This window comes from Somniosus microcephalus, chromosome 26 (genome assembly GCF_052327205.1).
Source record: "Somniosus microcephalus isolate GS21.2 chromosome 26, FLI_Smic_1.0, whole genome shotgun sequence".
NCBI classification, from domain to species: Eukaryota; Metazoa; Chordata; class Chondrichthyes; order Squaliformes; family Somniosidae; genus Somniosus; species Somniosus microcephalus.
The window spans coordinates 35,994,286-36,013,265 of record NC_141012.1 but is presented as its reverse complement, the minus strand read 5'-3'; positions in this window follow the sequence as shown (position 1 = coordinate 36,013,265).

The window sequence follows — 18,980 nt, the reverse complement described above, 5'->3', positions numbered from 1 at the left end:
AACCTTCTCTGCTCTAAGAACAATTCCAGCTTCTCCAGTCTCCTCATCTCCACATAACAAGTCCTTCATCCCTGGTGCTATTCTGGTAAATCTCCTCTGAATACAACATGACAGTTTACTCTACTACAATATGCAAAGACATAATAGAAGTAATATAACTCATGTCTTACAGACATCTGGTTAGTTCCAACTCCCTCAATTGCCTTGTATGTATCCGGAGAAGGAAGTTAAAACTACAACATGTCAGCCTGAAAGTTCATAATTGAAGTATTAAAGGGATATTTTCCAGAAGTATTCAAATAAGAGGATAGAACATAACATAAGACATCGAAGCAGGAGTAGGTCATTTGGCCCCTTGAGCCTGCTCCGCCATTCCATAAGACCATGGCTGATCTGATCTTGGCCTCAACTCCACTTCCCGGCCCGCTCCCCATAACCCTCGACTCCCTTACCAATCAAAAATCTGTCTATCTCCACCTTAAAGATATTCAATGACCCAGCCTCCACAGCTCCCTGGGGAAGAGAATTCCAAACATTCACGACCCACTGAGAGAAGAAATTCCACCTCATTTCCGTTTAAAATCGGTGCCCCCTTATTCTGAAATTATGCCCCCTAGTTCTAGATTCCCCCACGAGGGGAAACATCCTCTCTGCATCTACCCTGTCGAGCCCCTTCAGAATCTTATGTTTCAATAAGATCCCCTCTCATTCTTCTAAATTCCAATGAGTATAGGCTCAACCTTTCTTCATAAGACAACCCCTTAATCTCCGGAATTAACCTCATGAGCCTTCTCTGATATTACAAATGTGCGATCCAATTTCTGTTGTTCAATATCCTACAGTTTTGTGGTGAGCATGATGTAGCTGCTTGATAAGTTACGAGGACTTCAAGTTAACAAGTGACCAAGGCGAGATCCTGGAGTGCTGAAGTAGATGAGGTAATTTGAGAGGCACTGGCTGGTCATCAGTAGTAGTGAGGCTCCACTGGACTAGAAGCGGGCAAATATTGTACCTATATTTTAGAAAGGATTAACAACCACCGACTCATTACACTAACATCTGTAATGGATAAGATAATGGACCTATTGAAAGGGGTAGGATGGAAGAGTATCTTGAAGAAATATCTTGGCAAGAAATAGCCACTATGGATTTTGAAGGATAAAATTCCATCAAATAAGCTTTTTTGGCTTCTTTGATACATTAAGATAAGCGCATTCCTTAATATGTAGATTATTTAGACTTTCTGAAAAATATTGTTGACCATATTCCACATCAAATATTTCAAATTGAGTTCAAAGCCACAGAAATTCAGGTAGAAAATAGGATTGGATAAGAAGCAGGTTTAAACAGGGAGGAATTGAATGGCATCCCATCGAAGGAGATTCCGTGCTCGGAGCCCTGTTTGCAATCCATGTAGATTACTTTGATATAGAAACTAACTAACCTTGTCAAATTTGCCGGTGATGGTGCAATATGGAGAACAGTGGACACGGGATGCAGGTGAAAATCTACAAAAGCCTACAGGATTTGGCAGACTAATACCGCATGAAATTTAACAAAATGAGGTTTGCTCACCTTTGGCTTTTACTTTCTTCTATTGCTAGGAATAAGTTCCTCTTGTAAACTCCTAAACATTTTAAGAAAAATCAACTGTACTTTACCTTTCGGTGAGTTTCAAAAAGAATGCCGTTTCTTGTCTTTGCTTCAGTGCCACCTAAGGAAAGAGGACAGAAGTGTCCTTTCATCATTAGATGTGCAAATATTACCAACGATGATCTCGCATCAACATTCCATAGAAATGAAGAAGGGGAACTGTTGGGATCTCCAATCTATCTATGTAAATGAGCTCTATATGGAATGAGTGCAATCATTCCATTCCCTCAAAAGAAAATAACTTACAACCACCTTTTCCTCATCAGCATTACACAGTAAAAATGTTAGCTTGCTGTTGTGCAATTTTGCATATTTTCACTGGGAAACTTCCTGAAATTAGCTGCTGACTTTATGGCATAAATTGCATGTGCACTGAAGATGGCATCAGGATGCACGAGTGATTGACAACTAACCTTACAGCTTCAATGTAAACCTGGATGCCCACTACATGAGTCTCTATATTTCACCCCATTTCACCAACTGCTGATTCCGCACTGTAAATATAGTCAATTAATGGAGCCTTCAGATGGCTCAAGCCCCACATTACATTGTTGACTTCATGCGCTCAATAGCTAGTGATTGGCAATAAATATTGCCTTGCCAGCATTGCCCACATCCCAAAAAACAAATAACACCAATAAATGTGAAGGCTTTTTAGTTATGTTCCACTGTTTCCATTTTCTGAATGCTAAAATTCATATTTCCTCATCTTTCTCTTCACAATAACAACCAATGATACCCACGTTACTATTGGTCTTACCAAAGAGAAGTTCCCATCGATATATAAATTTACTGACCATCTAATCGCACTGCATTGGATAGTTAATCTCCATTCATTGTTGATGTGCTAACATCTTCAAACTAACCAACTGAATGCACCATGTTCCACAGGGAACATTGTGGAGCATTAGGATTAGTTTTCAATTCCTCTAGTAAAGAGCTAGCACTGGGATGATGGGCCAATTGGCCTTAACCTGCGCTGTACATTTTATGCTTCTGTTAAGTGCTGGTGCGGAAGAATGAGGCAATGATTCAAAGCCAAATAACATCATGAATGCATTTAGCTGAAAATGACCAGTTAGAAATTAGTTTAATATATTCATAGATTGAGTGCTGTACTGACCTCTGGAGAAGGGATAAGTTATAGTACTCGAGAGGATTTCTGTAACCACATTTGTTCCATATTGTTTAATATAAACTAGTGTGCATTAGCTTTTCTGTGGCCTAGTGTTTAAGCCTATCACCTTGTGTGGCAGCAAGCCAAAGATCACAATGATCCAGGTTTGATTGTTGAACTGTTAGTTGATCTTACCCACATTTACTCGACACTAATTCAGCCCTTACAATTGCCTGCGGTGTCATGGAGCTATGAAGTGAATTAAACATCCAGGATTCAGGCTCCTCATTGCTATCTGGTGATCCGAGCAGGCAAGTAATTGTGTCTGAAGGTGGTGTGAGGCCAGAATGTGATTCTGTTATAATGGTGTCCTGAACAGTTGAACAGTCTTGTCAACACTGACTGTTGACGTTTCTGCATGAAGGATCATGGACCTGGATCGCTGAAGGGCTGATCGCACCCAGGGAACTATAGCGAAATGATACTCTCTGTCATCGGGCGGGGGAGAAAATTGCCAAAAAAAAGTATTTAGACAAGTATATCAATTTAAAACTGGATTTATTTCAGAAGATCTTGCTGTATTTTACACAGGTATGAATACTTTACCAAAGGTTGTTGAGCTGGAAAAAAAAACCCACGTTACTAGACTGTTTTCTTGAAAAGCTGTAAGTTTTTGGTGGGGAACATCTTTTTTTGAGACAGCCTCCTTTAAGTTAAATTGCTCTACTCTGCTGACCTTATTGGAAGCATGCAGCCAGACTGCTGAGATAACTTGCTGATAGGCTAGGACAGTTGCCAGGACCAGATCTCATAAGAGTATTAATGGATTTAGCCTAGAATCGTCGGCTGGTAGAACTGATAGCAAAAGGCCTTCATGTTCTAATCCACACTGCATCTGCTCAGTTGGATCAAGTGTACAAGGCTATTTTTGGCTCATTTTGCATTCTGGGAAAGCTCACCCTTAAAGTGACTCTTGCTCCTTATGGTGACAATCCACAAAGACTTTGTGGTTCTGTACAGTTCCAGTGTTTGTCAGAGACCTCTGGATTCATTAAAAAAAAACTCTACCTTGCCATATCTGGCATTAAGCAAAAATAGTTTAAAATGATTACAGACTTTCTGCCCATTCACCATCTCAGTTGAAAATCTAGCCCTTTCCAGCAGCCACAGCATTTGTGGCTGGTCCAGTTGCGTTTCTAGTGAATGGTGACCCCCCAGGATATTGATGGTGGGGAATGCCAATGAATGTAAAGGAGAAGTGGCTAGGCTCTTTATTGTTGGAGATGGTCATTGCCTGGCACTTGTGTGGTACGAATGTTACTTGCCACTTGTCAGCCCAAGCCTGGATCTTGTCCAGGTCTTGCTGCATGTGGGCATAGACAGCTTCATTACATGAGGAATTGTGAATGGAGCTGAACACACTGCAATTATCTGTAAACCACCTCACTTCTGACCTTATGATGAGGGGAAGGTCATTGATGAAGTAGCTGAAGATAGTTGGACCTACATCACTGCTTCGAGGAACTCCTGCAACAATGTCCTGGGGCTGAATTGATTCCTTGCACTACTACCAAATGGTTTCTGAAGTGTGAAAATGGCAGCAGAAAATACTTTATGATAACATTGTGGGTTTTTTTTTTAAGAAAGGAACAACTCTACCAACTCGAAGTGTACAGTAGAATCTGCCAAGTCTCGTTTGTAACTAAAATTTAAAAAAAATATTTGGAGAAGGAAACATGATGGGAAACATCTTTGAGTCTAATAACTATATAAATGTTTAAAGCTCCGATCTTTCCTGATAATTACAACCATATAGTGAACTGTCAAATATGTTTTCACTTTCTTCTTCTGCAGGAATGCATGCATTTGTATTTGTCAATGTATTGATGCTTTATTAAACTCATTCAGTGTCTGTATCTCTAATTTGGTGTTGCTCCAGTTCCATCTGTAACTTATTGTATTCTGCTTCATGTGCTTCCCAAGTTAAATAAAAATGAACTTATATTTTGCATTTCCTTGAGAGATAGATAGGATTTTAGGGTTCAGCATGGCTCACTTTTTGAACTTGAACTCTTATTGGTCAGATTTCATTGTGTGTATTTTGCTAAGCTCGAGGTCCCCCTGTTTCCATAAGTACTGTGATATGCACGTGGAGCCCAGCTTGTTGCGTGTGTTTTTATTTTGAAATTATACTGCACGTGAAGTTCAAGTATCTCTGGCAAATCCCAATTTTTTCTATAAAGGCTAAATATAAACCAGCTCTTGGGAACTGTGAATGAGTTAGTTTGCTTTTATCTTGGTGATTCTGATGAACTTGGGGTCTGCTGTTTCCTTTTGGTCTGCTGATCTTTTTTAATAAACTATATGATCTGACTGGCAATAAAATGGGATATCAAGAATGTTACAAAGGCATAACGGTTCAAGTATCAAGAGGACCATTGATACACCATATAAATTGAGCCTGGAGATTACTGTATCTCTAGAATAAATATCCTCTGCAGTTCCAAGATAGGAGATGTGCCTCCGTGAGGTACAAGGTAGAAATTCTATCCAACGGTCCTGATAGTCAACTGCAGAAATGAACCTCCACTGTTACGTGACCCCAGCAATTCCATTACTGACCCATGCCAATGGTTTATTTTTCCATACTTTGTACAGCTTAGTATTTATACAAGTGGCATCAGACCTGTTGAGACATGAGCGTAAAGCACAAGATCAAAGCACTAGGAGTTTACAACAACCTGAATCCCGAGATTAGCTACCAGCCTTGAAATCATTCCCATGCATTTTTAAAATGCGAACGATGCAATTTGTGTGGGGGAAGGAAGATTTGTAGTTTGTGTGTCTGGTGTTGCATGTCATAGGTTACACGCATGTAGTAGTATCTGTAAAACTAATGTTATGTCCATATTATCATTTAGTTGCTTTAACTTAAGTGATACCTGCAACTGATCAGCTATGGATTAACACAGTGACAACTCAATTTATTAGTGATTTGAAGGGCGACAAAAGTGAGTGAGGAACATGGCAGTGAGCAAAAAACTGATGGATCCTGAGACTGATGTCGAGAGACCAGGTTACTTGGCATTTTGGTTTGACATCCTTCCCAGCTGATGTGTAATTTGTGCCAGCATAGTAATATCATGTTATTTTGATTGAGATATCATTATGAATATTACAGCATGCTTCTCTAATTCAGAGGAAAACGGACTAGTGACCCAATGAATTGATATGATGAGCAAAACCTACAGGTTCTGTTGTACTGTTGATCTGAAAATGGTATTCGATATAGAAATTAATCAGTCTCATTCTCTAAATTGGAAAGGTTTATATTTAGATGTTGTTTTTCTGTCTAGTGCCTTTGAAAGAGATGTTGGTTCTTTAATCAGATTATCATCACCATCAAACTGATTGCAGAACAAAGTAATATGCACGTTCTATCTTTCAATTTCACTGCTCCATGTTGAGAACAAAATTGAAGTTCTGCTCGAGCTACTTCCGGTAACTTGGCTCTTTTAAATTCAGTTAAGCTACCCTGGAAATTAGATCACGACAAATGTTTTAATCTTGCTGATGCTGTGGAATTCATATTAGAAGACCATTAACATTAAACAGAAGAGAGTACGCAATTATTTGGTTAATTACATGTCACTTCGCTGCTGAAACCTTTTGAGTCCCAGTGTGATACCATTGAGTAGACATGACCACCTAAAGCATTAGCAACAAAGTCATGTGTGTGTTGTATGTAATCAGGTCTACAGTTGTTTAAATCTGGTCTTGTAGGAATTGGTAAATTCCTGACGAAAATACTGAGAGCGAGTCAATCAGCTAACCAAAACGATGTTTAATGCAAACTGGTGGAAGTAACAAACAAAAACGCAGGAGAACAAACCAACAGGTGCTTGCTTAATGCTGGCTCCATGAGGACTGAGAAGGGGAGGCCCCTCAGTCCGACGTCATGACGTCATGACGTTTCCCGCCGTTGGGAACGCCACGTGATGACGCTATCGCGTTCGGTCTTAACTCTTTAGAGACCGCACTATTTACATACAGCGAAAGAATACGGATTTAAAGACAATTATAAGAGTTCCTTGGTGGCTCTGCCACAGTCTCCTATTTATCCAATTTGGTAAACTTGAGCTTTTTGGTGGGGAGGCACGATGAATAGAGCATCTGTGCTGTAAGTTATTGTGGAAACCAAGACATTTGTACTTCATGCAGATTGTGTACAAAGTAAGTTTATTTTAAGGGGCTTGATGCTTTCCCATGTCTAAGATTGTTGTAGGTTTTATTTTTTCTTGTCTTATGATTTGAAAGTGGCCCTGTGATAAAATACTGCCATGAGAATGTAGCACCTGACAAGTTGTGGAAAATATAATCTATGTGCAGAGCCATGTGTACACATACTGACTTTGTTCATCTCAGTGGAAAATGCTGTGATTCACGTAAAGAAAGTGGAAGACTACATGACTTTTTAAAGTTGCTTTCTGCAGATGGCAAGGTGCTGGCACTCCCAATCTTGCATGTATTGTGTTTCAGATTTCCACTGTGCCATTGACAGTTAGCAGCTTCAAGGTGGAAAATCTGAGGGGAAGTTCCAATAGATTTCAGTGGTCAGTTTCTGAACAGCATTTAGAGGAGCGGGGAGGGGACGGTGGGCGGCGTTCGGGGGGTGGCAGTGCAAGGGGGTGGGCATTCGGGGGGGGATGGATGTTTGGGTGGGTGCAGTGGGAGGGGGGTGGCGGTGCGGTGGGGGGGCGAGAGCATGGGGGAGTGCGCGGGGGATGAGGTGGATGTTCGGGGCGATAGGGGGGTCGGGGCGGTGGCGGGTGTTCGGACGGGGGAGTGGGTGGGGTGGATGTGTGGGGGGTAGATGGGGGGTGGGGTGGATGTTCGGGGCGGTGGGTGGGGTGGATGTTCGGAGCGGTGGGGGGGGGCGAGGGGGGTGGGAGCGGTGGGGGGTGTGGGGTGGATGTTCAGAGCGGTGGGGGGGGCGAGAGCGGTGGGGGGGGCAAGGGCGGTGGGGGGTTATGAGAGTAGCTTCAGCTGCTTGTGATGTGAGAGATGAGCAGATTTTCTTTTAATGGGAAGAAGAAAACTGTAATGTATACAACATTGAAGGGACTACTTTGTTTTGCGACTGTACATCCTTAGTTGCGAGCGTATATAACAGATGCATATCGATTTGTATAGTCAGTGCCAAAGTTCCAGTTAATCAGTAAAGATCACTTGAAGTTACTCTCAGTCTCTGCTGCTTTATTATTTTATGTAGTTGTGTATAGCGGTACAAACACAACAAATTGGCAACGAGAATTATGAACCCATGTCTTCCTATTCTGGCATCGCATCCAGAGGACACCGAAATTTGGAAGAAAGGAGCGAGAAGGTAGAGAAAATGGAGCACGCTTGCTAAGCTAGGCAGGGGATACGTAAGTCAAGTGAAAAGTGCACAGGACTTGCATGATGCTAGCTAACTAGTAAAGAAAGAGAAACAGGTTTGGGAAAAAAAAATGGCGATGATTGGCACGATTGCAGCATTTGATAGCAGCATTGAAGACTGGGCAACTTACATTGAAAGAGTGGAGTTGTACTGTGAGCCTAACGGAGTGGAGGTAGAAAAGAAACCCACTGTTTTGCTGAGTGTTATGGGCGCAAAGACATACGGGCTGCTATGTAGTTTATTAACCCCTGAAAAGCCAGCAAACAAAACATTCAAACAAATAGTGGACACACTCCAAGACCATTTAAGCCCCAAACCACTGCTCATAGCTGAAAGATTTAAATTCCATAAACGGAACCAGAGCAAAAATGAAAGCATTTCTGAATATTTGGCAAAGTTGCGCAAATTATCAGAACATTGCCAATTTGGAGTGGGCTTATCGGACGCATTGAGGGACAGATTTGTGTGTGGCATGCAAAGTGAAAGCACACAAGAAGCTCCTGTCTGAAAAAGACCTCACATTGGAGAAGGCTCTAAGAATCGCAATATCAATGGAAGCAGCAGCACGTGGCGCTTTAGAAATTCAACAAAAATCCCTGGAATATTCAACTAATAAAATGTCACTGAAACAAGAAAAGAAGTGCTATCGCTGTGGCAAAATGTCACATGACCACAATGACTGTTGGTTTAAAGACAAAGATTGTAGACAATGTGGCAGCCGAGGGCACATTGAAAGGGCCTGCAAAGCAAAGAAGAAGCTGAAAACTGATACAATACAGAGTAACAAAAAGGTACATCAAGTGACTGAAAACAAGAAACCTTTCAAAGATAGATACAAGAAGGTACACTACGTGACTGGAGACAGTTCAGATAAAGAAAAAAGTGACACAGACTCAGAGGAAGAGGATCTGGCTTGTCTAAAACTACACAGTGTGAAAGAGACAGGGGATCACAGAATAATATGGGTTACTCCAGAAGTGGCAGGAGTTAGGCTGAAAATGGAGTTGGACACAGGCTCAGCTTTAACAGTGATCTCTGTACATGACTACAAACGACTGTTTTCACACATACCGCTAAGGCCAACTAAAGTACTGTTAAAGACATACACAGGACAAAGAGTGTGCCCCAAAGGTAAAATAAAAGTGACAGTGACATGCAAAGAAAAAAAAATACCGCAATTGAACCTCTATGTAGTGGAAAATGGAGGACCACCATTGCTGGGACGTGAATGGCTCAGGAAAATACAGTTGGATTGGCACACCATCCAAGCACTGTCAGCAAAGGAGGACACAACGCCACTCCTGAGAGACTGTCACAAATACTCTCTGACTCTCAGGAAGTGTTCAAGAAGGGAATAGGAACACTTAAGGGCATGAAAGCAAAAATTAAGATTGAGGAGAATGCAAATCCAAAGTTCCACAAGGCCAGACCAGTGCCTTATGCAATTCGCCCTTCAGTAGAAGCAGAGCTAGAGAACTTGGAGCAGTTAGGGGTCCTGTCCAAGGTGGATTGGAGTGAATGGGCCACACCTATAGTTCCAGTGATGAAGAAAACCTCCAGCACAAAACCAGGAAAGCCAAGAAAAGTGCGCATCTGCGGAGACTTTAAAGTGACTGTTAACCCAGTCCTCCACACAGTACAGTACCCATTGCCTCACATTGAGGACATCTTTGCTTCTCTGTCAAGAGGGGAACGCTTCACAAAGATTGACTTGGCCCAGGCCTATCTCCAAATGGAAATTGATGATGCATCAAAGAAATACCTGGCAATAAATATGCACAAAGGCCTTTACCAGTACAATCGGCTGGTATTCGGAATAGCATCAGCTCCTGCAATCTGGCAAAGGGCAATGGACCAAGTCCTGCAGGGGATCCCAGGTACTCAGTGTTATCTTGATGACATCATCATTACTGGCAAGAATGACAACGACCACCTTTCCAACCTTGAACAGGTGCTCATCAGGTTACGGGAGTATGGGCTCCGAGCGAACCGAGACAAGTGTGAGTTTTTCAAAAAGGAACTCTCATACTGTGGACATGTGATTGACAAGGATGGTTTACACAAGTCTCCAGACAAGATTGAAGCTGTGATTAATGCACCAACACCTGAAAATGTGTCTCAGTTGAGATCATATCTTGGACTGGTGAACTACAATCACAAGTTCTTGCCCAACCTATCCACAGTGTTACATCCACTAAATGCACTGCTACAGACAGGGTCACAATGGAAGTGGAGTGACAGCTGTGAACAAGCTTTTCAAGAGAGTAAAAGACTCATTACTTCAAGAGGTGCTAGCTCACTTTGACCCATCCTTACCTATTCGACTGGCATGTGATGCTTCACCCCATGGCATGACTGCCATGTTGTCACATAAGTTCCCAGACGGCTCAGAAAGACCAATAGCCTTTGCCTCAAGATCATTGATTACAGCTGAATGCAATTATGCATAGATTGACCACGAAGCCCTCAGCCTTGTGTGGGGAGTCAAGAAATTCAACCACAACTTGTATGGTCAACAGTTTACACTGTTAACTGATCACCAGCCTCTCATTTCAATCTTCAACCCAAGGAAGGGCGTTCCAGTGATGATGGCACATCGGCTGCAGTGATGGTCACTCTTCCTAGGGGCTCACCTGTATGATATTGAATACAAGGGGACCAAGCAACATGGCAACGCCGATGGTTTGTCAAGTTTACCACTGCCGACCTCCCAGAGAACTACAACAGTTGACTCAGCAGAGGTATTTCACACAACAATAGTTGAGCAGCTACCAGTGACAAACTCCCTCATTGAAAGTGAAACACGCAATGACCCTACATTGTCAAAAGTTTATGACTTCATTGTGAAGGGATGGCCAGCGCATGGTGACTCATTGTTTCCAGCACTCTCAGCTAGGAGGGAACAGTTATCAGTGTGTCGGGGAACACTGATGTGCGGCTCACAAGTTGTGATTCCTCCCAAGCTTCGTAACCGAGTGCTAGATGAACTGCATGAAGGCCACTTAGGTACAGTAAAGATGAAAAGCCTTGCTCGTGGATATGTGTGGTGGCCGGGAATTGACAAACAGATCGAGGACCTGATGAGCTGCTCAGGATGTCAAAAGGTCCCAAAAGCACCACCACAAGCCCCTCTCCATCCATGGGAATGGCCCTCATCGCCATGGCAATGTGTGCACATCGACGTTGCTGGGCCGTTCATGGACTCCATATCCTTGATTGCAGTCGATGTACATTCCAAATGGCCCGAGGTCATTAAAATGAAATTAATCACATCTGAAAAGACCATTTCAGTTCTGAGGACCATATTCGCTAGAAATGGCCTACCAGAACAAATCTGCACAGACAATGGACGACAATTTGTCTCTGACGAATTCCAAGGTTTCATGAGGAAAAATGGAATCAAGCACTACACATCTGCCCCATACCATCCAGCTACAAATGGCTTGGCAGAAAGATTCGTACAGACTTTAAGGAAGGCCATCAAAGCAATGTACAGTGAGAGTCTACCACTGCAACACAAGATAGACAATTTCCTCTTTGCTTATCGGAACGCAGTACACGCAGCCACTAATCAGACTCCAGCCATGATGTTTCTGAACAGGAACCTGAGATCTCGCATGGACCTTCTTAAACCGAATGTACGTCGTGATGTAGAGAACAAACAGTTCAAACATTTGAATGCTAAGCCAACGAGAAGCTTCAGTGTGGGACAGTCAGTTCTTGCTCGTGATTTCTGGATGGAAAAGTGGCAACCAGGGACAATATCCACAAGAGAGGGACCACTGATGTATGCTGTGGATGTGGGAGAGAACGTTTTGAGACATCATGTGGACCAAGTTCTGGATGTTCAGGTGGAAAACACCCCTATACCTCGCCCAGACTGACCTGACATGGAAACATCAGCATCAGCACCCGCCTCATCCACAGCTGAGAGCTCTACCTGTGCTGATAGCTTGTAGGGGGGCTTCTTTTAACTGGTTTAAGGTAATTTCCCTGGTCTTGCAGCCTTTGCCTGCACTCTGACCAATTCCAAATAAACCAATTTTAAAACAGCGGTTTCGATTCGCTACCCCACCTTCCAGTTCTGACTGCAGGACTTATAATTAATGATATTAAAATGGACACGTGGTTTGTATGAGAGAAAAATCAAGTTTTATTAACTAAAAGAAACTATAATCAAATATAAAACTATACCACACGAACACAGTAAATTTCAGTGAAATTGCTTAAATGGGGGAATGCAAATGGTAAAAATGAGGGGTAAGTGGCTACAATGTTGATTAAACAATCTTAGCAATATCCCCTTAATTACCATCCCCTAACTCCTTACTCGGTTGCTCTGCTGAGGAGTCAGAAACTCTGCTCACATGTGGTCCAGCGAAGTGAGAGCGAGAGAGAGAAGCTCACCTGTGGTCCCAGGAAGTAAAGAGAGTGATAGCTTCTCAGGAGCGATCATATATACCTGGTAAGCCCCCCTCCCCCCTGCTGTTTGCCTGTCTGGAAAATTTGCGCCCAAGAAGTTCCAATTCACAAGAGAAAAGCTGTGATTGGCTAACTCAAAGTGGTTGGACTGGGTTAGTGTGTCTGCACTGTGGGGCCAAAATGTTCCCGCCCACATCTGGAGCCCACCTGGGCTAAAACAAAAGGGAAATTCAACTGCTCTATTGTCCAGAATGATGGGTGATTTAAACCCATTCAATTCTTAAATGGCTGCAAATCGAAATCCGTTCCATGATTTCAGTCTATCATTGTCTGAGAGAGCTCTGAATGGCTGTGTAAACAGAAGCAGTTTCAAATCGATTGTCCTGTGGTCAGTCTCAAGTGGGTAATTGCTTATGTCAATAAGCAACTTCACGTGCTGAGAGGGAAACTCCCTGGTTTGATTGACCGGTCTGACTCAGCCACTGCTGGATCCTCCCACTTTTATACACCGACATCCTTGCTGCAAGCTGCTTGTCCTTTTGCCATGCTTTCCCTGGCCATTTTAAAACGTTATGATTGCCCAACCTCCAGGGAATGATTTTATTAATAAAGTACTGTCTTAAGGTGTGTGAATTTTTTCCACAGAGCTCTTCGACTCCCGTGTTGTCCACGTTCTTTCCATCTCAGGACAGTCTTTTGCGGTTCTAGGCACATTTTAAAACATTGTAGACAAGTCACATCACCCAATTCTTCGTCCATGATGTGGACCAATATTTTCAATCTTCAGGGAAATAGGGGAAATTTTGCAACCCCTACAAGCTCACCTGATGCAACTGTACCTGTACAGTCTCATTCCCCAAAGCAAAAGAGTCTGGAGAGACGTTACCCAGAGAGGCAGAGGAGGCCTCCCCAGAAACTTGACTTGTAAAAGGGCTGTTGACAAAATAAAATGTTATGTTGGAATTTGAATTTTGTTGCTTTTAAGAAAACAAAAAGGTTACTGTAAAGACAGGCTCTGTATTTTAATTATAGAAATTTTGCGTTAATATACTATTAAACTAAAGGGGGAGGAAGTGTAATGTATACAACATTGAAGGGACTACTTTGTTTTGCGGATGTACATCCTTAGTTGCGAGCGTATATAACAGACGCGTATCGATTTGTATAGTCAGTGCCGAAATTCCAGTTACCCAGTAAAGATCACTTGAAGTTACTCTCAGTCTCTGCTGCTTTATTATTTTATGTAGTTGTGTATAGCGGTACAAACACAACAAAAATATTATCAAAAAAGTTGATTTATGTACATGTTTCAAATGTTATTATAAATCCAAAATTGGGCGACCCAGATTTCTGATACATTGTTGCAGGACAACTTGCACAAACGTTTTCGCCTCGTATCAGATTGCTAACCAAAATGTTGTTATTCTCTAATAAATATTCTTTTATAAAGAGTGCAAATGATGTAGAATTGAAATGCTTCAAACTCTCATCAGCGTTGAGCATTTGTTTTTAAAATTGTGACACCAGGGCCCAGCCAAGGCCCATAATGCAGGAAGAAAAGGGTAGGAGAGAAAATAAGAGTATTTGTGTAGATCGGAGCCAAGCACAGGGGAATGCTTGTGTGTTATCAGTTGCTGTGGTAGAATAAAACAAATGAGGAAATCGTCTTGCGCTCTCTTTCAAACCACTCCCCAGTTTTAGCACTATGGGGAGTCAGACACCTTGAGAGCCTCAAGATTCTCCTGTAGCTTTGGACAGCACCTTGTTCGGATTGTTCTATAACAGCTTTATTAACTGAGCTTTGGTTTTTATGTGTTATGCATCACCGAGCCATTTCTAATTAAATGTGAGTTAAGCGTTGAGAGACCGAAACTATTCCAGGAAGGTTCATTCTCCTTTGGGATGCAGCAGGTTGAAACATTTCAGTTAAAAATTGACATCTCTAAATCATCAGCCAGCAGTAATGGTTATGACAAATAGGTTTTGTAAAATCTGACTTCTGTGTCATATCTTTTGTAATGAAAAGTATTTCAGTTGGTCTAACAAATCCCACAGTCTTTGTGATGACAAGTATTTCTGATGAGTGACATTACTGTGGTCTAGTGAACTATAATTATGAACTGTGAGTGCTACTCTTCCTGTCCGTGGGAATTAAAGGCAAAAAAAATAAATGGAGCACTTGCTGATGCTAATATTAATATTGGTTTTTGTGTGGCTAGCTGCCTGTTGGCAAGTTAATGCATTATAGAAAGCAGAATTTGTTATTTAAAAACATAAGGAAATGGGTTAGTAGATTAGTAGACTGTTCTAACTGTGTTTGTGCAGTTGAGATGGGTGATGTTTACTGCATGAGGAAAACCTTCTTCATTAATATTCTTACCTGGTAGATTTTCAAGCTGCGAGCCACTGTGCAGTTCCCAACCCCCTCCTGCAGTTGCAGTACTCCGACCATGTCCTACCATAACACAAGGTGGCCTCAGCTTGGGCAGTGGTAGGAGCACTGCAATGCCCCAAGTTAGGGAAGGGAGCATTGTCCAGGGTTCCCACCTCCTGTGCACGTGTGTGGATGCTGGGTGAGAGCAAGCCGAGCTCAGCCATGACCTCCCCCACACTGCGATAGTATGCCAACGCTCATCATTCTGTCCTGCAATTAAGTGATAGCCACTGGCATGAGGTGCCCCCCCCCCCCCCAATTGAATCGCATTCAAGGGAGAGTCAACACCTTCCGGAGGCAAGAGGAGCCGTTTGGAGGGAACGAGTTTTTGTACCCCCAGTGTGTCTCCAATTTTACTCCAACAGCAAACTTAAATACTGATCACAATTAAAACAAATACTGTGTTGTATGAATGCAGAAGAGCAGTATCATTTATTAAATGGACTCCATCCCTCTGAGTTATAAAGGTTTATCTGTACACTTGCTAGTGTCCCTGTTGCCTGGCCGCTGTGTCCTTCAGAATTAGAGACAGCCTGAAAGCTGGCATTTTGTATAGGATTTTTGGAGATGACAGAAATGGATTTTTAGCTTTTATTCAATTGTAGTCAATAATATTCAGTAATTGCACATTTTAATCTAAGCTATAACCATTTGGGACTAAATATGAAACGTAATCAATTCTATTTTGTTAACGTCACCAGATTAAATATGAAGCCGAGGCGGAAAAGCGTGTATGTGTGTGTGTTTATTTATAAAATTGGTTTCCTGATTATTTTGCTCATATGTTGCACTTCAGTTGCCTTCTGAAATTCAGGTCTGAAGTAAATGTCATTATGCGGGCTCTGAGTTAATTGAAGTTGCAAGCCTGGTATTAAAACAAGCTGGTCAACTTCTCTTGTCACCACTCCTCTCCGGGCAAGACTTGAAGCCTAAGCCTCTGAATGGAAGGATGATAATCTTCATAATGATCTGGTCCAGTAATGCTCAGAATTATGCAAAAACACGAATGATTTCCTGGCAGGTGTTGGGAATGCAATTTACAACGCCACTTGAGAGCAGACTCCACTTGGATTTTATTTGACTGAGCAGCATATTTTCCAATTTGGTTGCAGAGTTAAGCAGTCAATGCAGGAGTACTGGATTCTTGGGGAATGATGTGCAATCCATGGCTGGATTTTTGGAATGTGTGCGAGCAGATAATATTTGAGGACGGACCCTGCTAAGAAGTGAAACCCTGAGGCCCGGAAAAGCGATACCGCTGGAAAAACGGGCGCGGGCACCGTGATGCGAGATATGCCCGTGCCTGTTCCCAAAAAAAGCGCAGGCAGCACGTCACCGTCGTGCTGCCTGCTAATTACCATGATTGTAGCACACAGCCGAGTGCTGACGGGCTGTGCGCTCAGCATGGGGGGGGCCGAAGTTTGCGTTGCTGGAGCGAGGCTAGCTTTACTTAAAGCTAGCCTGCACCTCTTCAAGGCAGTGTGCAACTCGTAGCTCTTAAAGTTGAGCTGTCTTCTACAGATCAAAAATTTATAAATTGAGACAGGGCCTTGGTTAAACACTTCAGCCGCAAGATCCTCTTTCGTCAGCGTAGAACTCCTGCACGGGAGTGTCGGCTAGATTACATGCTCAGGTCGCATGAGTAAGGCTTGAACCCATAACCTTCTGACTCAGATGAGAGTGTTAACAACTGCGTCAAGGCTGACACCTTAATACGATACACAAACCAGAAATTTGGTCTAGTATAAGACAGCTATGACTTAATAAAGGGTTTTTTGGGACTCGCAGCAGCCCTTCATTAGCAGTTAGAACAGTGCCTTGGAGTGTTTAGTACTACACATAAATAACCATTGTGTCAGCCGTGACTCAGTTGGTAGCACCCTTGCCTCTGAGTCAGAAGGTTGTGAGTTCAAGTCTCACTCCAGAGACTTGAGCACAAAAATCCAGGCTGGGTGAGTGCTGCACTGTCGGAGGTGCCGTCTTTCGGATGAGACGTTAAACCGAGGCCCCGTCTGCGCGCTCAGGTGGACGTAAAAGATCCCATGGCATGATTTGAAGAAGAGCAGGAGAGTTTTCCCTGGTGTTCTGGCCAATACCTATCCCTCAATCAACATCCTTAAAACAGATTATCTGGTCAGTATCACATTGTTGTTGGTGGGAGCTTGCTGAGCGCAAATTGACTGCATTTCCTACATTACAACAGTGACTACATTCCAAAAAGTACTTCATGGGCTGTAAAGTGCTTTGGGACGTCCGGTGGGCGTGAAAGGCGCTATAGAAATGAAATTGTTTCTTTTCAGGCCAGAATTTTCTGGCAGATGAATGGTGCGTTCACTGTGAACGCTGTTATTAGTGCGTACAACATCTAGCAATTTGTGGCAAGGAAACGATACCGTGAGTCGCGAATCGCTACAGATTGCTGGATATTTTGCGCCGCTCCACCATTGGTCTTGCCTTCAACCGCCCCAGGAGTGTCGAGGAAATGCTGGATTTGCACCGTAAATACAAATTAGGGCAGCTATTTCACGATGGAAGGGACCCTTTTAATAACTAGATTTATGTTCCTGTGATGCCACTCAACCTCGGAGATCTAGAAAGGGAACAATTGAAACTGTGGAGTCTCATTCCTGCTGATAGTAAATTATTCTTCCAGGTTTGAAACATTTTAATTTTTTTTTTCTTATTTTGTCTCTTTTTTTCTCTCTCAATACAATCATTCTTTCCCTCTCTATTTCTGTTCCTGTATCCAATTTGACTCTAATTCACCCTATTTCCTTTTCCATCATTTTCCCGGTTTTGTCCTCTACCCTTAAATTTCACTGATTAAGGAGATAGACTGTTGGTCCCATCATTCATCAAGGCCCCAGATGCCCCGTTGCCTTTGCCGCACCATTATCGGCTCAAACTTCCAGCAATTTTTGGCGCAAAATTAACTTGAGCTGAAAGGTGAGGGGGAAAAACCCAACTGACAGCTCTCACTGCGAGATGTCCCGCTGCAGCAAATTCTGGGCCAACATTTTAGATTTCTCATGCTCCTTGATAACAGAATTGCATCTTAAGCTGTATCCCTCGGGTACAGAGTTTCACATAGAATATTGAAACTAAAAACTAAGCTCTTTCCTCAGGACATCCTTCAGAATCCAGCAAGAATGAAGATCTGCAGAAAGACCTTTAGCTTTAATCCAACAAATTTCAAGAAATTGAGCCAATTAGAAGAGATCAAACAGAATTTCAGTGGAATAGGTTTTTTGTAGCTTGAGGACAGTCTACAGCATTTTCATAAACACTAGCTGGTTTTAACTGAAAAATCACACTACATTTACACAGTAATTAAATTCATATAAACAAGCAATGCCTGTCTGTAAATTGAATAGTTGATACTACTTGAGAACATCCTATGAACAGCAACAAAACACAGAAGCTGGAATTTACACTGAACATGTTAACGTAACCAAACTACATTCCCAAGAACAAAGCCGCGCAACACCCTTTTGTAATAAATAAAAACATTTGTCCTTTTAGTGCTCGTTTGGAAGAATGCTTTTTTTTAATGTTCTATTTTTAATTAACCCAAGAGCTCCTGTGAAGCGCCTTGGGATGCTTTACTACGTTAAAGGTGTCATATAAATGCAAATTGTTCTTTTCTAAGTATTGCTCATTTTATTTCCTGCAGTATGCTGTTTAAATCTTGGAATGCAACATGTAATGACTGTTTGCAGCTTTGAACTACAGGAACCAATGCATTTCTGCGATATCCTTCTCCACACAAACATCTTGCGCTGGTAACAGTGAGAACCCGAAACTGAGACTTTATACTCTTTAAATAGTAATCCATGCACCTGCTAGAGAAACCACTTTCTCATTTTGCAATGCGTGATGGTTTGCATTCTAAACTTGTGTATCCAACAATGCCC